The sequence below is a fragment of the Mobula hypostoma genome, chromosome 4 (assembly GCF_963921235.1).
Source record: "Mobula hypostoma chromosome 4, sMobHyp1.1, whole genome shotgun sequence".
NCBI lineage: Eukaryota > Metazoa > Chordata > Chondrichthyes > Myliobatiformes > Myliobatidae > Mobula > Mobula hypostoma.
The window spans coordinates 54,507,553-54,532,982 of NC_086100.1; positions in this window are offsets into that span (position 1 = coordinate 54,507,553).

A 25,430-nucleotide genomic window follows, 5' to 3' on the forward strand; every position below is an offset into this window, starting at 1 on the left:
AACAGTCGACGCTTCAGGCCCAGACCTTTCTTCAGGACTGAAGATGACGAAAAGTCTTGGCCGGAGAGGTCGACTGTTCTCTTTTCTATAGATGCTCCAGCTTTTCGTGTGTGCTCCATTCAAAGTTTATCTGTGTCGAATATACTCAGCAACTGAGGCTCCATGGCTGTTTTAGGCAGAGGATTCCACTGACTTGCAACCTACTGGATGACATTTCCTCTCAGTTAAGTCATGAACTTATATTGATGCATTTGATATACAGTATTTATGTTGATTTACTATAGTAGCCAGGGAAAACTATTCCCACATCTATCCTAAGAAGCCCTGTAAATGTAAGTGATAAACTTATGATACTGAAATAACAGAAAACTCTGGAAGCACTCAGCAGGTTGGTCAGCATCAATGGGGAGCAATGCAGCTCATGTTTCAGGTCAAGAATCCTTCATCAGAACTGGAAAACTGAGAAAATAAGCATGCTTGAAGTTACAGAGAAGGTAAGATTTTTATTTCAAATCTGTTTATTCGTTAAACTTGAAGCAGAATCAGATATGTAATACAGAACATTCAAGTCAACATTTTCATAGCAAGTTATGTAATTTCTATTATTTATTATTAGCATATTACTTGCAATGTTCAGACAGAGTTTATGTAGTTCTAATGCATATTTCAACCAATTTATGTGCAAAGGATGAAAGACCCTAAGTGTGGCTCTTGCCCATGGAATCCTTGCAATAGCTGACCCCAGCTTCAGTGTTTAGTCCTGTTTGCAGGACTCAGTTGTGGATAACTTCATGCTTGCGAGTTTCAGGCAAATTACACTGTATCTTTCATCACGTTGATGGTTTGCCTGTATTTGTCTCTTGCACAAAGCCAAGAATTCTCTGTTATGCTGCAGTTTGGGATGAACATCAACCAATCTTGAGAAAGACTGATTCTCTGAGGGGATAAATGATAGCTTCTGGCATATGAGGGCTGCATCCAGTGTGGCTAATATGCATGAAAGATCTTTTGGGGAGGCCCTTATAACCAACAATAAAGCAAGGTCTTGGTGGTTGGTTTAAAGCTTTGAACTCAGGAAACCAACCCCCTGGATCCAACATCCCTTTCTACGACAGGGTTCACTGTCCATTTAATTTGCATAGAGGTGCCGTGTGTTACAGGTGGGGCAGGTGGTGTGGAATGATCCAACTAAAACAAGTAGACTGGGTCAGTGTGTGACAGATAGAAAATCGATACCTGTTCTCTGCTTATAAATGTATAACACTTACAGCACGGAAACAGGCCATCTCGGCCCTTCAAGTCCGTGCCGAATGCTTACTCTCATCTAGTCCCATCTACCTGCAATATACTTACCCAGAATCTATGCACAGCAATACACCCATTGCAATGAGGGCCATGCTGGGTGCAGGTTGCCACCTTTTTACTTGTCACTTTTGCCAACTTGCTCCATTTTTCAGCTCCAGATGAAGTGTGTTGGACGATTGCTAGCACGAAATTCTAGTTTAAGGGCTGGTACAGCTACACTGAGAGCACCTCGCACTTGATGGCCAGTCCTTTTCTGGTAATGGCCACTGCTGTCACTGACGGCAAAGCTCGGCTTTGCATGTTTTACTTTTCCAATCTGCACGTTCTTCATGCTTTTCAGTCTGCTGATGTCCCTCTTACACTGTCGGGCTGCAGCCATGATGCAGCTGAATCCACCACCCAGAAAAGGCTGGCCGGGATGTCACCAGCCAGCAGTGGGAGTTGCAGAAAGATGGCCCTTCATTCATTAGAAAGAAGTACACATTGAGTCTGAGCATCTGCCAAGTAGAGACACCCGCCCTTCCCTTCTTCCCATCAATTCTCTGACATCAGTGGTGGTGGTTATCTTTCTGCAGCTGTATACCCGGCCCAGAGGAAAGATTACTGTTGTCTCCAAATCACAATAATATCCTGCAGGGCCGCCCACAGTACGACTGGCAATGTCTGCTGAGGTGTGGAAACCCCCCTGCAAAAACAACAGGTTGTCTTGACCTTGATTTAATACTGCAACATGCTGCAAAGTGCTCTTGATACTGTGTATGTTAATATATGTATTTTCAATCCTTTTATAAATGTAACTTCTAAAGTCAATTGCAGTTAATTTATTGGTTCCAGCATGCCTGTAATGTGTGTGAACTACTGTACTAGTGGGAATTAAGGGCTGTGGGGAAAAGGCAGGTAGGTGGAGATCAGCCATGATCATATTGAATGGCAGAGCAAGCTCGATGGGCCAGATGGCCTACTCCTGCTCCTATTTCTTATGTTCTTACGTAGTCAGGGTCTGTTGTATTGGTTTAGATCTGCTTCAGAAGCAGGCAGTGCTGTTGGGGAAGACTGTTCTGATTGATGTTTGAATTCTTCTCTTGGCCTTTTTGCAATGTTGCTATCGCCACTGGAATCCAAGAGCTGGGGTCTTGTCCCTGGTTTCCCAGAGCTCGAGTCTTGTCTCTGGATTCCCGGAGCTGGAGTGTTGATACTGGACTTTCAGGGCCAAGGTGTCGCCCCTAGATTTCTGGAGCAGACCTTGCCACTGAATTCCCAGGGATAAGGTTTGTCCCTGGGTTCCCGGAGCTGGAATTGTCACTGATTCCCGGAGCTGGTGTTGCCACTGGATTCCTGGGACTGAAGTGTTGCCGGCAGATTCCCGGAACTGGTGTTGTCGTTGTGTTCCTGGAGCTGGTGTGGCTCCTGGATTCCTGGGACTGAGGCGTTGCCATTGAATTGCCAGGGCCAGTGTTGTTGCTGCATTCCCGGAGTGTGGGTGTGAGAGTTGCTGTGTGGTCTGTGGGTTTCTTGTTTCTCATCAGTGCCTCTGCCCCTAGTTTCCTGAAGATTTGTCGACACTGCTGCTCCCAGTGCATGCTGTCCAGTTTTAACTCTTCTCTCTTTGAGGAATGGTGTCAGTTTCACCTTCCTTCCCTTCTATGTGTGCCTTATACTGTCTTGTTACTCGTCACAGGAGGTGCTACTGTCACTCCAGGCATCCCTACTGTTTGGACGTTGGCCCTCTTGGTAGTACAAGATCCTCCTCCCGTGAGTAATGCAGCCCAGACCTGCCCCTGGATCGTTCCACGTCAGCTCCATCCTGTGTTCCTGTGCTGCCCTCTTCTATGTTCTATCATGGTTATGTCCCTCCTCACCACCAAGATCATCTTCAAGAGCTGATGACTCAAGAAAGGTAGCACCCATCCCTAAGGACCGTTATTGTCCTGGATATTCCCTTTTCCTGTTAATACCAGGGAGGAGGTACAAGAGCCTGGAGACCCATACTCAACAATTGAGAAACAGCATCTTCTCCTTTGCTATCAGATTTTTGAATGGTCCATGAATCCTGCATTGTTATTCCTTATATTTGCACTATTTGTTTTGTGATTTTAGAGTAATATGTTCTTACACTGTACTGCTTCTAAAAAGCAGCAAATTTCACATAATTTAAGACTGATAATAAACCTGATTCTCATTCTGATATTGATTTTCTGAGGTGCGTTTTGGAGGTTTCTACCTCCATATTCCATGTTTCCTTCCTTCTGCCCTTTCTCCTCACGTGGAGTGATGCCAAAAGAAAGGGGCCTGGTTCTTTGGGGCTCACATGACTACCATTCTCCTCCCCAAGTTTCTTGTCCCACTGCCTGGGATTTTCTGCTTGGACAGCTTTTGTACCAGTGACCAACACCTCTTCACATGTTACTCTATTTGGTTTCCTAGCAGCTGAGTCATTCTATTTTATTTGTAATTTTAAATTAGAGTTGCTTTACAAGAAGCCATTTCATGGCCAAATTTAATAAGGTCTGGGTTGATCATGGTAAAATATGTACAGGTAGCTAACACTTGTAATTGTGGAGAAACATGATGGATGGTATTGCCATCCTTGTCTGTCCTCAGCTTGTTTAATGCCCCTCTTACTCATCCATATCATATTCATAGAGTATATACTTGATGTCAACTCTTCTCTGATCTTTTCTTTTACCTTCTGAGAGAGGAGAATGTGTCATGGACAGTCACACCTACCCAGTACACCATTGGACTGTGGGAGGAAACCAGAGCACCCAGGGTAAACCCACTTATTCCACAGGGAGGATGTACAGAGATTCCTTACAAAATGGCGCCAGAATTGAACTCTGAACTCTGGAATCCCTAACAGTGTCATTGTTTTGCCTACTAAATGACAATCCCCCAACGCCAATGCGTTACCTGCCATCCTAGTGCACACACTAAACTAGTAATGGTCATTAAAACAATCAGCTGTACAACAATGATAATATGAGAAGCAAGTCCAATCCAGGTGTGGGGATTAGAACATTCAAACCCCAGTTCCAAACTCTGTTTCAGAAGGAGGAGTTTTCTAGAGCCACCTCGACCCTATTCTCATGATCCATTATCCTTTTTGACAGTACATCCCATTTTTTAATGACTTCCTTACCCTCTTGGGTGTCGGTGCTGTGCAATTGCTCAGTAAAAGGAGGTGTAAGGCGCTCCTTCCGTCCAATAGCCTCCAGGTCACCCTTGGGCACGGTGTGGTACCTGTTTAGCCTCCCAGTCAGGGTCTCGTGAAGCCATGGTTTGCAGGTGGTGGATGGTTTTACAAGCAGATTCTACAATTGGAATTAATGGTTGTAAAACTAAAAATGCTGGGCAGATGAATCTGCTGATCAATGGCCAGGGTTGCCCATCAAGTATGGACACTGCAACTGAAGAAGGCAATGGGAAACCACTTCAATATTCCTCCCTTGTACAATCATGAACTCAAATCAGCTACGGTCTCAGCTCAAAGATGTGAATGGAGCCTTCACTGAAGGAACCTCATCCGGTAGAGGATCTCATGCGCCACAGGTGAACCTCGACCGTTATCCAGCGACTGTCGGCAGATTAAAAGCAAGAAGATCAGACTAGCAACCTGGAATGTAAGAACCCTTAACCAACCTGGTAAACTAGACAACATCAAACAAGAAATGGAAAGATTAAAAATCAACATCTTGGGAACGTGCAAGATGAGGTGGAAAGGAGCTGGTAAAACAAGCTCTGAGGGATATACCATTATTTACTCAGGAGGAGAAATACATGAAAAAGGTGTTGGAATTATGTTAGATGAAAAACATGCAAAATCAATAAAAGGCTATTGGACAATATCAGATCAAGTGTTACTTGTGAAACTACATGCAAAGACTTTTGACATTAACATCATTCAAGTTTATGCCCCAACAGCAGACAGCAGTGAAGAAAGCATCGATCAATTTTATGACAAACTAGAAACAGCATTAAGACAATGTAAAAGCTCAGAAAATACCATTATTCAAGGTGACTTCAACGCAAAGGTAGGCAAGACCAGGGATGAGGACAATATTGGGCATTATGGCATAGGTGAGAGAAAAGGGAGAGGTGAACGACTACCTACATGGGTCACAGAAAAAAATTATATAATTGGTAATACCGTCTTCAAGCAACACCCGAGAAAACTATGGACATGGAGGAGCCCAGGGAATAGTACCAGAAACCAGACTGATTACGTGCTTATAAGGAGAAGGTATAGAAATGCTCTGAAATCATGCAAAACATATCCGGGGGCAAACTGCCACAGTGATCTCATACCAATAATCAGCGTGATGTACCTGAGACTCAGAAAGCTTAAAAGACCAAGAGTAGAGCCAAAGCTGAATTTGGGACTTTTGAGAAAAAACAGTGAAATCAAACATGAATTCCAAATAACAGTGAAGAACAAATTCGAGGCTCTACAAAACATCACTATGATAGAACAGCAATGGGAATACCTCAGAGACAGCATAACACAAGCAGCACAAGAGGTGATTCCCAAACAACAGAAAAAAGCTAAAAAGAAATTGTTGACAGAAGAAATTCTGAATCTTATGTAACAAAGAAGAAAATGTAAGGAAAACGAAAAAGCCCACGTATCCTTGCATGCACAGATAACAACCAAGTGCAGGGAAGCAAAAGAAAAGTGGCTTAAGGACAAATGTGAGTTAATAGAACAATTGCAGAGGACCAACAACAGCAAACGTATGCACGATGAGATCAAAGAGGTCACAAATCGGAAGAAAAGCGGGGCAACAACAGGATGTATAAAAGCAAAAGACAGCTCTACAATTATGGAAAAAGGATAAGTAATGCAAAGATGGTCAGAATACATCAAAGATCTATACGACGACAAAGACCAAGAGGTCAACTTTGATATTGGCAACAACAATGAGGGCCCAGCAATACTGAAAGAAGAAGTGGAACATGCTATGAAGAAAATGCGAAAGGGGAAATAATCGGGAACAGATAACATTCTGGTTGAACTGTATGAAGCGCTAGATGATTTTGGTGTAGAGAAATTAACAATCTTATTGAATAGAATATACAACAGTGGCAAAGTTCCAGAAGAACTTTTAAAGACAGTATTCATTGCACTGCCAAAGAAACCAGGTGCAACAGAATGCGGACAACACAGAACAATTAGTTTAATGAGCCACTTCACAAAAATTCTACTTAGAATCATCATACTCAGAATAGAAACAAAACTAAACCAGAGATCAGTGAAGAACAGTGCGGCTTTGTCGAAGGCAAGGGAACATCAGACGCCACTTATATTCTCAGGAAGGAGGGAGGAGAAGATGGCGGCGTGACGGCAGTGTGCGCGGCCACTTTGGTGATCTGTTATCTGTCAAGTTATCTGACCGTGCACAATTCTGATTTGATGAAGACAGACGTGAGAGTACAGATGAACATCTGGAGAACTTCTGAAATGCCCGCTTCGCTGCCACTGCTACTGTGTGGTAACTGGAATCTCCGGAGCAGAAGGCCCCGAAATCCTCGGCTTTGCGTGTTTCAGCGGCTGGGGCGAGGTCGAAGGCTTTCAGCAGAGGATGGCGCTTGGGAGGCTGTATCAGAGAGGCTGGTTGGAAGCTCAAAGTTTTCGGACGGATGGACCCAGTGTCAGCTGTGGTCGGCTGCTTCCAAGGCATCGGCAAGTTGACGGTGCCTGGAGGTTTATGGCAGGGAGTGTCTCCCTTTTGCCGCCTGCTATCGGGGACTCGGGAGTTGATCGACTTGGGGACTTTTGAGACTTTATCTACCAGGCCCATGGTTTGTTCTTCATTAAATTATGGTATTGCTTTGCACTGCTGTAACTATATGTTATAATTATGTGGTTCTGTCAGTGTTAGTCTTTGGTTTGTCCTGTTTTCTGTGATATCACTCCGGAGAAACATTGTATCATTTCTTAATGCAGGTATGCATTTCTAAGTGACAATAAAAAGAGGACTGAGCGTTCTCATAATCTAATCTAAAATATTATCGAGAGGTCAATAGAAGTACAAGACCTATACTTCTGTTTCATTGACTACAAAAAAAGCCTTTCAGATAGTGAAACACCAAGTCATCATGAAAGTGCTTAAAGATATTATCAGCCAATAAAGCGAGGAGTCAGACAGGTTTGTGTTCTATCACTAGACCTGTTCTCCCTGGACAGTGAAAACATCATGAGAACCATACAAGATCTACCTGGAATAAGTATAGGAGGACACAATATCAACAACTTCTGCTATGTGGATACTTTATACTTTTATACTTACTTTATACTTTATTGTTGCCAAACAATTGATACTAGAACGTACAATCATCATAACGATATTTGATTCTGTGCTTCCAGTTCCCTGGATTACGAATCAATAGTAAATATTAAAAATTTAAATTATAAATCATAAACAGAAAATAGAAAAATGGAAAGTAAGGTAGTGCAAAAAAAACGAGATGCAGGTCTGGATATTTGGAGGGTAGGGCCAGAGAGATGGCATCTGCCGTTGACCTTTTGCTCCGGTAGGCAAATTGCAAAGCGTCGAGGTTGACTAGTAGGCTGTGGTTGATGTGTGCCATAGCCAATCTCTCGAAGCACTTCATAGCAATTGATGTCAGAGCCACAGGTCGATAGTCATTCAGGCATGCTACCTTGCTCTTCTTCGGCACCGGGATTATCGTTGCCTTCTTAAAACACGAGAGGATCTTATACTGAAGCAAGGAGCAGTTGAAGATGTCAGCAAACACTCCAGCTGGCTTGCTTGAACAGGCCCTGAGAACCCGTCCTGGGATGCCATCTGGGCCTGTCGCCTTCCTTGGATTTATCTTCAGGAAGGCCATTCTAACGCCTTCGTGGTGACGATGAATCTCGATGCCACCCGGTCTGGTTCATCCGGAGGGAGCGGGATGTTTCTCTTCTATTCGAATCTTGCGTAGAATACGTTAAGTTCATCAGGACGAGAAGTGCCACAATTATTGATATTCCCAGCCTTTTCTTTGCACCCAGTGATCTCATTTAGACCTTGCCATAGTCTACTGGCATCCCTCTGGTTAGCCTGGGCTTCCAACTTGGCTCGATATTGCCTCTTGGCGCCCTTAATGGCTTTCCGGAGTTCACGCCTAGATTCCATGTAACGACTGGTATCCCCGGACCTAAAAGCCGCAGTACTGATACAGTACTGCTAGCAAACAGTGAAGTAAATTTACAGAAACTAATATCTACCATCAACACAGAGGGTGAAAGACTTGGCCTAACCATAAACAAAAAGAAAACTGAAGTAGTGGTTTTACTGTAATGAAGAAACCTGATATCCCAAACTGTAGGATGGTATTGGCAAATGAACTCCTGAAACAAGTTCACAACTTCAAGTACCTTGGATCATGCGTAACATCTGATGGCAAATGCGAAACAGACATAAAAGCAAGAATAGCAATGGCAAGAACAGCATTTACAGAAATGAGAAACATCCTAACGAACAAGAAATTAGCAATTGACATCCGCCTTAGAATTTTCAGCTGCTACATTCTTCCTATATTGATGTATGGCTGTGAGTCATGGACCATCACAAATGCAATGGAAAAAGAATCAATGCAGCAGAGATATGGTTCCTCAGAAGAATGCTATGCATAGCATATACGGACAGGATAACCAACGAAGAAGCTCTACAGAGAACGAAAACAAAATGTACATTACTTAAAAAAATCGGAAAACAGCAATCAAAATTCTTTGGACGCATCATGCGAATAGAGTCATTAGAATATTTAGTTACAACTGGAAAGCTGGAAGGAAAAAGAAGAAGAAGCAGACAGAGAATGGAAATGATAGATGGAATAACATCATGGTTAGAAACAGAGGAGGCAACAAATACAATTCAGAGGGTCAGGGACTGTGATGGACGGAGAGACATGATCGCCCATGCGGTACGGCAAGGCACCTGAATGAATGACCCTCTTGGATTATCTTTTCCCAATCAGCAGTAAAGTGTGGAACGGGTAGTAGTTCTGTGGCTACAAGTTTGTGTGACTACCATAAGCGGTGAGCTCCAGCTCCAGTGTCCCTGCTCAGCTGGCTTAGGCAGGTCCCTGCTCTGCAGTCATGGTCAGTTGAGACGTCACTGATTGCCACAATGTAGCCAATCAGACTGCACTGCTACCATCCCTTGCTGATGTTGCAAAGTAGTAAATCTGTTCACCAAACAATACTTCAGAAAAGTTTCAATATTAACTGGCAGAAGGAACAGGGAACAGTTATCAGATGTAGCAAAACCCCATTCCATCAGGCTGCTTCATGCAACCTCCTCCGGATATGCCCAATAATTCCCCTTTTGGTGACATTGCATAAAGTTCATACCCTCTCCCCTACCCCTCAGACTTGTCTATCCACTGCATAGGCCAGTGGATTACTTAGAGATATCAAAAGGTCCCTCATGGCATTTTCTGACATTATCTCCCTCATAAGAGAGTACAACTGATTGTCACTGCTGCGTCTGTACAACTACATATCAAATAAAGAAAAGCACACATTTCGAGGCGAGGTTCATTTACTTTTCAGAGACAGCAATAAACCAATGCACGTGGGTAAGTTATCAGTCAATACTTAGTGCTAAGGGGAGTCACTGCACTAAGAGAAAAAGATCTCTACACTAGTCAGTATGCTGGGAAATGTAGAGGACTGCTACAACATATAATGGACTCCTCATTTTCACAGCCTCCCTGGACATGGTTAGTCAGAGTATGATCTTGAATGTGACATGCAGAGGAACCTTTACCCACTGCTTCTTTCTGCTGGTTGTCTGACATCCGGTCCAGGACTCTGTGGCCTTCTAACTGCAGAATGCTTGCAGTTTTTACAGACAAAAGCCAGGCAGCATGTTGAACAGACTGCATTTCTATCACAGTGACGAGTGCCATTGTTCACTCTGTCAATAACCTCATTAGTTATATCCTGTGTTGGCGCATGGCCAAGTGGTTAAGGTGTTCGTCTAGTGATTTGTCGGTTGCTAGTTTGAGCCTTGGCTTGAGCAAGGCACTTAACCACACATTGCTGTGGGACGACACCGGTGCCAAGCTGTATGGGTCCTAATGCCCTTCCTTTGGACAACATCGAGCCATTATCTCCTTTAGTGGCTCCAATAACTGGGTAGTTTCCAACTCCATTTCTGCTTCTTGCTTCCCTATTCTACTTCCCACCCTATGTCGTCAGAGCGCAGTGCAGTTTGCAAATATCCATTTCACAGTACTGCGTATTCTCATGATACCCATGCAGAACTGCATACCACAGCTGGTCGCTCTTCGTTATTCCCTCATCTTACTTGCTTCCAAGAACATACAATTACCCAAATTCTTTTGCGTGTAGTTTTTTGGATTCTTTGTTTACTGTTCCTGTTTGCACAGTTAAATCATTCCCGCCCAAAGCATCTTTACAGGTGGGACCAGTGTTTTCACTTTGGCCTTTCCTTAGGGCACAAGGTTCTCCAGTCAAGATGACCATAAATGGTCCCATCTATCTGGGTAGCAGTCGCGGTTTTGCTGGTACAACTTCAACCATTCCCTTCTCTGCCACTTCTGGTAGGTTCCCCTTCACTTGGGCATTGTCGTGCTTCCAGCTCCACACTATGTCAGTCAGTGACTTCCCCTTTTAGATCATACAGATGAATGGCCAACTCCTGCACAACTTCCAGTTTAAGATGGTGCTGGTGATGTCCAGTGACTACTTACCAGCGGCAAAAAAACAAAACAATGAAAACTAATAAATACCTTATGAATAATGACGAATAAGAACGGAGAGGCGAGCGGAGGTGAAGATGCTGGAAAGGCATGGTTGTAAGCAAGTAAAGGCGGAGATGGGGTCGAAGCAGAATCGAGACAGAATCTGGGTCCGAGAGTGAGTGAAGTCCCAATGGCTAATCGATTTAAGTGCCAGGCTGAATTGTGGGGCTGGAGTTCAGAACCCAGAGCAGTTCGAGAGTGAGGAACAACATTTGTGGACGATGTAAGCACCGGGCCAGATTGAAAAGGTCAGGGTATTGGGACCGGAGGTGAGATGAGGGCCTGTTGTGCTCGCCGCTCTGTGCTGTTTACTCAGCTTGGCGCTGAACTGAGGCTGTGATCTGCTCCAGCTGCAGCGATGCTTCGTGTCTTTTGTAAAACTTTAGTTCTGAAGCAATTTGCTTATATAACCCAGGTTATTTAAACCCAGAGATGTAACGTTAGAAAGCTCCACCTGTGGAGGGTTGAAAACGTGGTTTACCAAAATTTAAAGGAAAAGAGAACTTGGAAGAAAAAAAGGTATGTGAGAACAAGGCGTGGCTGACGCAGTGAAGGAAAGTGAGAGAAACACAGCAAACTATTAGAATCTAAAGATATAAACTGTTAAAAGTGGAATTAGTAGCAAGTATCTCTACCCTACTTACTTGAAAACCTCAGGGTGAAACCCCTGGGGGAGAGACGATAGCAATAAAAGACCTATTGAAGCTACAGCTATAACGAGCACCAGCTGTAATGAGACAATATCGGCTGAGACGAGTGTCCAAGATCTCTACCGGGTAACTGGGAATTAGTTTTGTTCAAGGGATTTGGTGAGTTAAAACTTTTACTGTCCCAAGTATATCAATATGTGTGTGAAATATGGTAGTAACTGAGAAATGTTTGGAAATGACAATGTGATATTGAGTTATTTTGAAATAGAAAATAGAATGTGTATAAAAACTTACAGATTGTAATCCTGTTGTATACAGGCCAGGTTTTTATTTGTATAAGTTTGTGAATCGACTTTCCGTGGATGACCAACTATTTAATCCAAAGTTACAAGATAGCAAGCCATCCAAGATCAAAGAACCAACGCAGGAACAAAATGTTTGTTTTTTGTAATTTATTTTTTATTGAAGTTCATCATCAAACAAACATTTCCATAAGATGTATTTCAGATACGGTATTGTACATATATATCATATAGTCATATTTGCCACAAATCTCCACATAATATTTATCTGAGGTATGCACTTATAGAAAAGAAAGAACAAGCAAAAGGAGAAAACTATGTACAAGTAGGGAATGATCTATTGTTTTACAACATATTCATTGATTTGTGAGAATAAAATCAGGCCTATAAAGTGTTATGCAGTTAAACCATTTTTCCCAGCATGAATTAAATTATTCCAACCTATGATTAACAGATGCTGTTATCTTCTCCATTTTGTAAATGTCCGTTGTAATTTCCATCCATGCATTTAAAGTTGGGCTCTCCTGTGACAACCATTTCCTGGTAAGGGTCTTTTTACCAGCCACCAGCAGTATATTCATTAAATATTTATCTCTTTTCAACTATTCTTGAGGTATGTACCCAAAATATATGGTCTTACTTTCTAAGGGTATCTCTCATTTAAAGATGTCTTGTGGGGCATTGTGTATCCCACTCCAATAGTCTTTAATAACGGAGCATTCCCAGATAATATGATAATAGTTTGCATTTTGATTTCCACAATTTCTCCAGCAAACAGGGAGGTTACTATCATAATGGGATTTCTGAGAGGGTGTAATAAAATCTTATTTTCCATCGAAACTCCTTCCATTTCTGTGAACTGGTACACTTCCATTGATACCTCCATATTATTGTCCATTCTTAATGACGTAGAGGATTTAATACGGTTGGATATACAAGTTTATTTTCATATCAAGGATCTGAATTTGATTTTCTGAAAGAACTGCTTATTTTTGCAAAGACTTTGATAAGTTATTGAATGAGATTTACTTTGTTTAAAAGCTGTGAAGTTGGAGAATTATCATGAAAGGAGTTAAGCTGTATAGATATGCAAATTTTGAATTTGGATTTGTAGACATACTGACTTGAACTGAAACTGAAGTTAATCATAATACTTAAGAATAGGAATTCAATTAGTTTTCTAACTAATAGGAATAAGTAAAAAGGAAAGGTTAGTCTGTAAACCTTTAAATAGGGAATAACACTAGATCTAATTAGAGAAATTGGAGTAACAAAAGTTATTCAAATGAATATCTCTGACTCTAACTAAAGACGAATTTGGTTTTTGTTGGTGTCTGTAATTTGGACCCCAAACAGAATGTTGGAATTTTTGTATTGTTCTCACTCTTGTAAATATTTTATATCTTGTTTTTTTAAATAAACAAAACTTGCCTCTAGAAGTGTGTGTTTTCTATTCACTGCTTCCTTCCAATTTCTAGAGCTTATGATGGCCTACTAGCACCTAGTGTAGAACTATGTAATTTGGTTTTCTCATGAAGAGTGTGGCGACCAGTCACACGAGATAAGACCAGCACTTTTATTGTTGGATGATCTTTTTCCTCTCCGCGCATTGGGTGTTTGACAGTCTTTTTTTTAGTGGTTTCTTTGTCCTGTAACTGCCAGTAAGGAGACGAATCTCAAGGTTCTATATTGTATACATGCTTTGATAATAAATGTACTTTGAACAGTGTAATCGAGTCCGTACCGTTGCAGCTGTCGGGTTCTCCCGTGATCACGTCCTTTGTGCAACAAAGGTAGTTGCACAGCCTTTCCTGTCACTAATTTGAAAGGAGTAAATCCTGTCCCAGGAGCAGGGCTTCCTTGTATTTCATGAGCACTGCTGGTAAAACCCGAGACCAACTTTTCCCGGACTCCATCAGAGCCTTCATTAGGGCCCCCTTTTAGATTGTGATTCATTCTCTCAACCACTCCAGAGCTCTGAAGTCGGTATGGAATGTGCCACTTCTGTTTGATCCCCAGCAACATGCAAGCCCTCTTGATTGCCTTCCCAGTAAGGTGTGTCCTGATCTGAATCAAGGCTGCTCAGTACTTCCCATTTGGCTATTACCTCCTCAGCTAGCACACGGGCTACTGCTTTTGCAGAGCAATCCCGACACAGGAATGCTCCTACTCACCTGGTGGAGTGGTCAATAATCACCAAGCAATACCTTTTACCCCCTAGACTAGGGTAAGGGTCCTTTGAAGTCCATCTGAAGTTGCACCCATGGAACTTCAGGCCACGGCTGAATTTAGCGATATATCTCCCCTCATCTTGCCCTATGTGAGCTAAACCATGGTACGTTTTTAACAAAGTGTGTCTGATGCACGGACTACCACAGGGTCACCTTCTCGCCACATCCCATCTTCTTTTTGCATTGCTCCTGCCTGTCCCCAGATCCACTTTTCTCTCTTGTGTCACCTTTAAATCTTACTCCTTTGCCTCCCTCATCATCACTACCTCTACTGGGACGAGACCAGATTCCTTCACAATTGCTGCAGCCACCTAATAGCAAACGTACAGCATTCTCCTTTGCCCAGGGGCTAATACCCTTCTGTGCACCTTAATCTTTTAGACAGCATCTTCCAGGGGCAGTTCATCAGCTTCAACTAACTCCTTCTCCATTTCTTCCTGATGTATATGCTCTCCTGTCGAGGTCGCACGCTTCTCCTTGCCCAAGCTGCCAGGTAATCATGTACTCCAAATGCGTAAATTACTGTCTACCGTCTGAGAAAATGTTCTCCCTCTGTCCCTTATCCAGGGTGGCTATTTTCAAATTTCCAAAAAGGAGAACATTGAGTACGTGGTCATAGGTTACCATATATATACACATACATACAGTGTGTTTCAAAAAAATGTATTTTTTTAATAAAACTTAAACCGTATTGCAAAAACAACAAATGCAAACAGATGATCACTTTAGTTATTTTATTAAATAAAAATTCTAACATGATACTTTTTTTGCTTACATAAATCCAGCAAAAACCTAGCTATTTCATCATTAATCAGTGATTTTCTGCCAGAGCCCTTTTTCCTATTCAATGATTCATCATTCTGCATATCCCTTTGACAAGGTGCCACACATGAGGCTGCTTAACAAGATAAGAGCCCATGGAATTACGGGAAAGTTACATACGTGGATAGAGCATTGGCTGATTGGCAGGAAACAGAGAGTGGGAATGAGAGGATGCTATTCTGGTTGGCTGCCGGTTACCAGTGGTGTTCCACAGGGATCAGTGTTGGGGCCACTTCTTTTTACATTGTACATCAACGATTTGGATTATGGAATAGATGGCTTTGTGGCTAAGTTTGCTGATGATATGAAGATAGGTGGAGGGGCCGGTAGTGCTGAGGAAATGGAGAGTCTGCAGAGAGACTTGGATAGATTGGAAGAATGGGCAAAGAAGTGGCAAATGAAGTATAATGTTGGAAATTGTATGGTTATGCACTTTGGCAGAAGTAATAAACGGGCAGACTATTATTTAAATGGGGAAAGAATTCAAAGTTCTGAGATGCAATGGGACTTGGGAGTCCTTGTACTGGATACCCTTAATGTTAACCTCCAGGTTGAGTTGGTAGTGAAGAAGGCGAATGCAATGTTGGCATTCATTTCTAGAGGAATAGAGTATAGGAGCAGGGGTGTGATGTTGAGGTTCTGTAAGGCGCTGGTGAGACCTCACTTGGAGTACTGTGGGCAGTTTTGGTCTCCTTATTTAAGAAAGGATGTGCTGACATTGGAGAGGGTACAGAGAAGATTCACTAGAATGATTCTGGGAATGAGAGGGTTAACATATGAGGAACGTTTGTCCGCTCTTGTATTCCTTGGAGTTTCGAAGAATGAGGGGAGACCTCATAGAAACATTTCGAATGTTGAAAGGCATGGACAGAGTGGATGTGGCAAAGTTGTTTCCCATGATGGGGGAGTCCAGTACAAGAGGGCATGACTTAAGGATTGAAGGGCGCCCATTCAGAACAGAAATGCGAAGAAATTTTTTTAGCCAGAGGGTGGTGAATCTATGGAATTTGTTGCCACAAGCAGCAGTGGAGACCAAGTCATTGGGTGTATTTAAGGCAGAGATTGATAGGTATCTGAGTAGCCAGGGCATCAAAGGTTATGGTGAAAAGGTGGGGGAGTGGGACTAAATGGGAGAATGGATCAGCTCATGATAAAATGGCGGAGCAGACTCGATGGGCCGAATGGCCAACTTCTGCTCCTTTGTCTTATGGTCTTATAGTCTTATATTACATACATGCGTTCATACAGTATAAATAAAGAACTGAAAGAAATGAATATTCATTTTCACTCTTGCTGAAGCAGATGTGCTAACAAAATTAACTTACTTAACAAAGTAAAGGAAGTAGCCTACTTAGGCCTACCATGGACTGCCAGGTACGGATGTCCATTTTTTGTATTTCTGCCCTTTACTTGCCATCTCCAGGAGTTTTCTGCTGGCCATGAGTTTTTTGTACATGGATGGGCACTCCTCTGAGAAATTGTTACATATTTGGAGCTCTGCTTTGACTGAGTCCACTTGCAGACGGTTTCTCTCCTTTCTCCAAACTGAGGTCATCATTGAAAAAACTCGTTCTGTGTGAGCATTGCTGCATGGAATAGAGAAGATATAAGCACTCACTTTCTTCAGGTTTGTAAAAGAGACCTCCGATCTACTGAACAGCTTGAGATAACGTTCTTCACTATGGCTATCTACCATCTCAGAAGTATTGATAATTGCCTCCACAATTCCATACTCTTCATATAATTCATCTGTATCAATATCTTGAAGGTTACAGGCCTTGACTACATCACAGAATTCTCCAAAAGGTACGGCACTTGTTAGGCTCAATTTTGACACTTTGTTATGAAAGCTGTTTTCAGAGAAGTCACACCTGTCACTAAGTACTTTATGACACTTTCATAGAAAACAATGAAGTCTGCTTCGCATTTCTTAGACACATCAGGGGTAAGCTGGCTAAGCTTGGTGTTCACTGCAAAGCCAAAAGAACGGTCCTTTACTCTTCTCTCAAGTTTGCTTATCAGTTCAGCCATTAGCTTAAATACTGAAATTATGCTGTGACTTGGCTTCTAGTGCTTCAATAGTGTCTGAGAACAATTTAAGAGTGTGACTGAAGATGAAGAAATAAATCTCTGAGGATTCACAGGCAATTCCTTCATCTCCAAAGCACTTCTACAGTACCTCGGGGCACTCCTCCTCACCTAGACTCTAAAAATAACTTTTTAGGACTTTCCAACACTTAAGTGTTCTGTCAATGGATGGCAAAAGAGAGAGCCATCTCGTCACAGCATGCCGTAACAGATTACAATGATCAACATCCACAAATTCACAGAATTCCTTTAACTGTGCTGTTCTTTTAGCTGAGCTGCTGAAATGGTTGTACACTTAGAGCACAATATTTTCAACATCAATTTCCAGTTTTCCAGTAGCAAATCTTGTTGCATTGTACAAAACATGGGCCAGACAATCTGCAGCAATAATGTTCTTTTGAGCCATTTTCAGGTTTTGATAAACACTGTTGTGTTTCCATAGTTTACACTTGCATTGTCAGCAGAGTATGCAGACACTTGATTCAAATCCAGACCTGACGTCTCTCATTTAACCAGTAGCTGATTTGTTATGCCTTCTGATGATTCATTGTTATTGCTGTAACAGTCAAGTAACACATGTTGCACTCCCTCCTCAAAATGAAAGTATCTCAGAAGTATTGGGAAACACTTTGTTGCACCTTTGTTTGAAGCATCAGTTGCTACTGAAAAGGGCAAGCCATGTTCTTTGATATACTCCACATGCTTTTGTACAGAATACGGTGCTAGAATATTTTCACACAGAGGTTTTGCTTTAGTTTTCCCACATGTTACACCTTTCACTATCAATGAGTCACTGTATATTTCTTTGTCAACTTTTACTCCACAATCAACACTTCTGTATGACTGATGATGCTTCACAGCACGATACACTTTACACAGTTCTGCAGCCAAGATTTTGTCATCTTGAGTTGATCGAGCTGGGGAAGAAAAATGATAACAATGATGACGTGCCACCAGTACGACTGTTAACTTTATGTTTCTCTGTGGTAGCGTGTCATTCAACTGCACTTTGTCCCTTACTGCCAATCTCCACATCACAACGGCATAGTGTACAAAAAACATGAAAGTAGTCTTTTCTGTTTTTAGCAAAAAATCCAAATTCTTTGGCCCATTCATGGTTAAATATAGTCTTTCTTTTCAACATTTCTTTAGGGGCTTGAAACAAGAACAAAAAGGTCAACCACTCTCCACTGCAGCGGCGGCCTTGGGCAGACTGACCCTCTTGGACATGCTGATGTGACTCGTACACTGCGTCATGAGCAGTGTTAACAACAGCAACTACATATAATAAAAATATCTTAACAGTTGTTATAGCTTTCAGTTCCCATTGTTTTAAGAATATCTGAGGTAATTTATATAAGTGTTTTAGTCAGACCCAAAAAAGGAGGACAAATTAACGTCTGACTCGAGGTGGCGCCGGTCAGGGGACAGAGTGTTCAAAAGCTGGACTGTCTGGCCTCCCTACCCTTACCTCATTTAAGGGCCTCTGTTGACACTTTTAGTTCTGCCACGTGCTTACCTGTGGCCTGGGAGTTTTCCTCCTGGTATTAGGGTCCCTCCTTTATCCACAACAGCCCATCCCATTCATGGACTAGTGTCCTGGTACTTCCGAAACCCATCTACAAAATAGTCAACTCATCACTCCCTAAGGGCTTTTCTCCTATGACTGACCCCTCAGGTGGGTAATCGATCCTGTCCTATCAAACTGGCTGGGTTAACCAGACCATCACTTACTATCTTGACGTGTTTGTCAGCAGGTAACAATGTTACCTCATATTTCGCTCCCCTGTTGCTGGGCACTGCTGGTAGTTTCCCTGCCTCGAGCAGAATGACTATCCTGTGAGGTGTGTGCAAGACTATCTGAGCCAGAGTAACAGGTTCCAACTCTCCAACAGCCCAAGTCACACAGTCCATTGCTTCCATACACCGATGCATTTCTGCTGCCACAGGGTCCCTTTTTACAGAATAATATGCTACAGATTGCAACTTGCCACCATGTTCTTGACGTACAACAGCTGTATAAAACTCCCCCTGGTTGTCACAAAAAAAGGTGTTCGTGTCTGGCAAGGTCAAAGCTGGAGCTGCAGCTAGGGTTTGCTTTAGACGTGAAAAGGCCTGATCTAACTCCAGCATTCATTCCTCCTGTTTCCCTCCTCTTATGAGAACTTGCAGAGGTTTTGTGAACTCAGCATAATTTTCCACAAAACTGCAACTGAAATTTAGGGGGTCTAAACTCTGACAGATTTCTTTCACTGTGTATGGGCAGGGGAGTTTAAGAATTGTTTCTTTACATTCCTTGGGTATTACTTTCTCGCTGTGTTCAGTCTTGTGTTCCAAATTGCTCAGTGGCTCAGACTGTCCAAACTATGCCTTGGAGAGGTCTACCTTCAGCCCTGCATTTTCGATAACCTGTAACGTCCTCAAAACCTCCCAGATGTGCTCTTTCTTTCCTGCAGATGCAATTAGAATATCACCAACATATTGTAGAATACTGCGACTGGCATCTGCCAAGGGAATCTGGGTGATTATTTTAGCCATACATTGGTGGAAAATGGCAGGGCTTTTATGGAAGCCTTGAGGCAGCCTAGTCCAAATGTACTGCTGAACCTGGCCGGTAAAAGCTAACTTATCCTGACTATCTGCATGGGTGTCAGCTCAACAAGGCCACACTCTTGTTTGTGTAATGGCCCACACCAGGGGATATGTTTTTGCAATAATACTCCACAATCCCTCCACTGCCCATTCAGCTGTCAAAATCAGGACTCATGATAAATACAAATCATTGCCATTCCCCTTCTGCCACCAAGGGCAAGTCCCCCCCGCCCCAGACGTTCTAATAGATCTATCACCAAGATGGTACCTTTGTGGTTGTGGTAAACCCAGATGAGTACAGTAATGCTCGTATCCTTGATCTGTACTGGGACAGGTTCACATCATTGAGTGACGACAGATCCTCCTCCCACCCCCACCACCGTTGTGGTTCTATTTGTAATAGGCAAGTCGAGATTTGTTATCGATATTGAGGCCCCCATCCGCACCAACATAGTGCACTGCCAGTCCCCTAACAGTGCATTGACAAACATTCTGGGGTCCCCACCCTTGTCAATGAGGGTAAATACTAATCATTTTGTCAGGAGTCCTTTTAACGCTTTTGTGGAGATCTGGAAGTCAGGTCCCACTATGCTACTGCTTGAAACAAAGTGGTGATCTTCAGCTTGCTATGTCTGTGGTCATTGTCCCACTTCCCCTCCACTTTTTGACCGACCCTTGTCCTGGCTATGCCCCGCCTTCCCACAGCAACGGCACTTAACTTGACCTTTTCCCCCGTCCTTACAGACCTGAGCTATATGCCCTCTTCTTCTGTACCTGAAGAATTTGACATCACCTTGTCTATCTTGTCTTATACCTGCCACTGTGGCAGCACATTCTCCTGTTTTTCCCCTCTCTGCTTCTGCTCTCATTAGCCAGTTGATGAAATGTGTGGCCAATGGGTAGCCCCATTTTATTATTTGGGTCAGATGTGGGCCCATGCCATCTTTCAGAAGTTGTAGGAAGATGCCATTGTCCTGTTTAAGCCCATTTAGGTCACTATGCTGCTCATGTGCCTGGGCATAATCCTTGACTTTCTCTTTTGGCTCTTGCTTAATTGAAGTCATCTTGGGCCAATTTGCCAGTCCTTTACCCATCACATCCTAGACTGCCTCAGCAAAATCCCCCAGTTTGTTCCCCAGGTATCTGCTTCTTTTTAGGGGAAGTGGACAGATGTGGTTGGGCAATGTGGACCAGACCTGGATGGGTATTTTAGTCTTTAAAAGGAGGTGTATATCATCAAGAGTCAGACAGTGAGCCTCCCTTGATTTTTCAACCTTTTGCCAAAAAAGCACATTGTCATCATTACGTAAACACGAGGAATTCTGCAGATGCTAGAAATTCAAGCAACACACATCAAAGTTGCTGGTGAACGCAGCAGAACCTCTGGGTTTTTTTTTCTCCCCCCTCCCCCTTTTCCTTCTCCCTGGGCCTCCTGTCCCATGATCCTCTCATATCCCCTTTGCCAATCACCTGTCCAGCTCTTGGCTCCATCCGTCCCCCTCCTGTCTTTTCCTATCATTTTGGATCTCCCCCTCCCCCTCCCACTTTCAAATCTCTTACTAGCTCTTCCTTCAGTTAGTCCTGATGAAGGGTCTCAGCCCGAAACGTCGACTGTACCTCTTCCTAGAGATGCTGCCTGGCCTGCTGCGTTCACCAGCAACTTTGATGTGTGTTGCTTGTTATCATTAGGTTGGGTATGGGTCATTCATTGAAAAATATCTGTTTCTCTATTACTGTAAAAGGTTCTTCCACCCCGGACTCTGTAGTGCTATTCCCTCGAGTCTTCTGGATGATGGGGGTATGGGTGCTAGTTCTGCAGCACTAGCTGCTCCTCATTATAGGGTAGAGGTTGTGAATCTTTATTATGAGTCTGATACTCATCAGATGCTTCGATCAAATTGTCCCAATCTACAACATGATCTGCAGGCACACAAGGACTTACACTACCTCCCATTCTGAGCTTGTTTGGTGATTGCACAATAAAGCTATTACTATTACTATGGGATTTTCATATTTGCCTTCTCTTGTCCCTTGTACCTAGCAATTTCTTCAGGGATGGGCCCATTGAATTGTAGCCCTTCTTTACCATTTTTTGTATCAACTTGCGGTTATGATGCACTGCTGTCTATATGAGGGGTCCTTCCAATTCCCACACTACTTCCCTGGTTTCCACCACCTTCCTTCTTATCACCATGGCCATACTTCAAAGAACCTGCAATTCTGGATCCCCAAGCCAGGCAATAATATTAAAGATGCCAAAAGTTTCTTCAGATACATACTGTAAAAGAGTGGCGAGAGTGGTTATCAGACCACTGGAATATGAAGCTAGAGGGGTAGTAATGGGGGACAATGAAATGGCAACGGACTGAATAAGTATTTTGCGTTAGTCTTCACTGTGGAAGACATAGCAGGATGGTGGGATTTCCTGGTGTCAGGATGTGAAGTAACATAACTAGAGAGAAAGTTCTGGGAAACTGAAAGGTCTGAAGGTAGATAAGTCACTTGGACCAGATGGTGTACACCCCAGGGTTCTGAAAGAGGTGGGTGAAGAGATCATGGAGGTATTAGTAATGAACCTCAGGAATCTCTAGATTCTGGAATGGTTCCAGAAGACTGGAAAATTGCAAATGTCACTCCACTCTTCGAAGATGGAGAGGGGCAGAAGACAGGAAACTATAGGCCAGTTAGTTTGATCTCAGTGGTTGGGAAGATGTTGGAGTCGAATATTAAGGATGAGGTCTGAGGTTATTTGGAGGCACATAATAAAGTAGACCTTAGTCAGCACGAATTCCTCCAGGGGAAAACTTGCCTGACAAATCTGTTGGAATTCTTTGAAGAAATAACAAGCAGGATAGACGAAGGCGAATCTGTTGATGTGTACTTTGATTTTCAGAAGGTCTTTGACAAGGTGCCACACGTAAGGCTGCTTAACAAGCTAGGAGCCCATGGTATAACAGGAAAAATTCAAGCATGGATAAAGCAGTGGCTGATTGGCAGGAGGCAAAGGGTGGGAATAAAGGGAGCCTTTTCTAGTTGGCTGTCGGTGACCAGTTGTGTTCCACAGGGGTCAATTCTTTTTACCTTGTATGTCCATGATTTGGATAATGGAATCGATGGCTTTGTTGCAAAGTTTGCAGATGACATGAAAATAGGTGGATGGGCAGGTAGTTTTGAGGAAATAGAGAAGCTACAGAAGGATGTAGATTAGGAGAATGGACAAAGAAATACTAGCTGGATTACAGGGCTGGGAAGAGTATGGTCGTGCACTTTGGTAGAAGAAATAAAAAGGTTGATTATTTTTGAAATGGAGAGAAAATACAAAAAAAGAGGCACAAAAGGACTTAGAAGTCCTTGTACAGGATTCCCTAAAGGTTAATTTGCAGGTTCAGTCTGTGGTGAGGAAGGCAAATGCAATGTTAGCATTCATTTCAAGAGGACTAGAATATAAAAGCAAGATGTAATGTTGAGACTTTATAAAGCACTAAGACCTCACGTGGAGTATTGTGAGCAGTTTTGGGCCCCTTATCTTAGAAAGGATGTGCTAAAACTGGAGAGGGTTCAAAGGAGGTTCATGAACATGATTCCAGGATTGAATGGCTGGTCATATGAAGAGCATTTGATGGGTCTGGGCCTGTATTCACTAGAATTCAGAAGATTAAGGGGTGACCTAATTGAAACCTATTGAATGTTGGAAGGCCTTTATAGAGTGGATGTGGAGAGGATGTTTCCTGTGGTGGGAGAGTCTAAGACCATCCCTTTAGAGTGGAGATGAAGAGGAATTTACTTAGCCAGAGAGTGGAGAATTTGTGGAATTCTTTGCCACAGGCAGCTTTGGAGGCAGTCTTTATGTATATTTAAGGCAGAGTTGATAGATTCTTGACTGGTCAGGGAAGAAAGTGATATGGGGAGAAAGCAGGAGATTGGGGCTGAGAGGAAAATTGGATCACCCATGAAGAAGCAAAGGAGCAGACTCGATGGGCCAAATGGCCTAATTCTGCCCCTATATCTTATGGTCCTGTGGTTTCAAATAAAGTTGGTCGGTCAATCAATTTCCCAAATCAATTGCAACCCATAACTATACAGACCCCATCTGCCAATTACCCAGACACCCCAATCTTCCATACTCCGACACAAAGTTCCTCATGCTCCAAGGTCTCTTTTTACCCAAGATATGGTCACAGTTGACTAAGGGGTTATTCCCATAACCTAAAAGGGTTGTATCTCAAACACATTCACACAATAAGGAACCTCAGTTGGTTGTGATCCAATTTGGTATTCTACTCGCAGTGCTAATTGTAGGAGAAAACTGAAAGATCACGTGGAATTGGTGTTTGAAATAACAGGTGATTTATTTCAAAAAATGTGTGCACCGGGAGACCAGTCAAAGCTGACTTAGCTGAGCATGAATTTGGTACAGCTTCTACATTCTCAGTTGATGAGATTACCAGCAAAACTACAATTTGATAACAATGGTGACTACAGGAAGACTGAAATAATGGAGCAGGTCCTGATTACAGAGCAAAATGATTGTCCACAAGTCTAATAGTACATTTGTCATGAACCCTGTACAGGTTGAAAAGGACCAGCAGAAATGGAACACACCTGGAGTCTGGTTTACTATAAATTAGAACTATATTTAAACTACTATGAATTAATATTACAGGTTATAAACTATTTTATGTGTATGTATATATATCCATTAGTAAATGTGTGTGTGGATACAAAAATAATAGTCCAGGAGGTAGATATCAGTCTTACAGTGTCAGGTAAGTTTAAGCAGTTCAGTTCACTTTGTGTTGCGTCAATTTGAATTGATGGAGAGAGAGAGAGTTAATTGAGTTGATGTTCAAGTTGGCAGCTTTAGTTGTTCTTGCTTCCGAAGTCTTCAGAGTCACTTCGTGTGACCCCCACACAGACACAGATGGACAGAGCCCCTTCCAGGGAACCGTCTACTAACCCACGGCACAGGTTCACCACTAGCAGACCCCCCCACAGGCAAGCTCTTACCCGCATTGGTAATCACGGGTCGAAATTAGTCGGTCCATCGCCTCCACCCTCGTGGTGGTCTTAAACTCCACCAGTGGTTTCTCGGATAGCTTCCACAGTTCTCTCGTGTTGTGTCTCCTCTGCCGTTATCAGACCGAAGGATCAACTTTTTATGATCCCTCCAAAATTCCAGCATCCGTTAGCTCAACCGCTCTGAGCTGTTACCATGGTGACTTCCCAGCTCGTGTCTCAGCTCGCGCCGAAGTCTCCCTCTCTTTTAATTGCCTCCTTGTTCGTTAGACTGCTGAACTTTCTGGCAGTTTCTCGCCTGCGTGACACATTCAATTTTCCATTACAATGGGTACACACTGTAACATAATTAACGAAACTCCTGAACCTTGGATGTTTTCACTGTTGCATTCCATGTCTCTGCTTCTAGGCTTTATCTGTAGTTCACTGTCACCACGATAGCACAATCCACATCCCTATTTACTAGTTACCAGCCCTCACTATTCTTTCCCTTACAACAGTAGTATAACATGTTACTTCAAGAAAGTAACATCTGTCAAAGTTTATGACTGTCAGGGCCATGACATTTCCTTGCAGTGACCATTGGACAGGAGATACAGAAGCACAAGGAATTCGGCGGATGCTGGAAATCCAAGGCAATGCACACA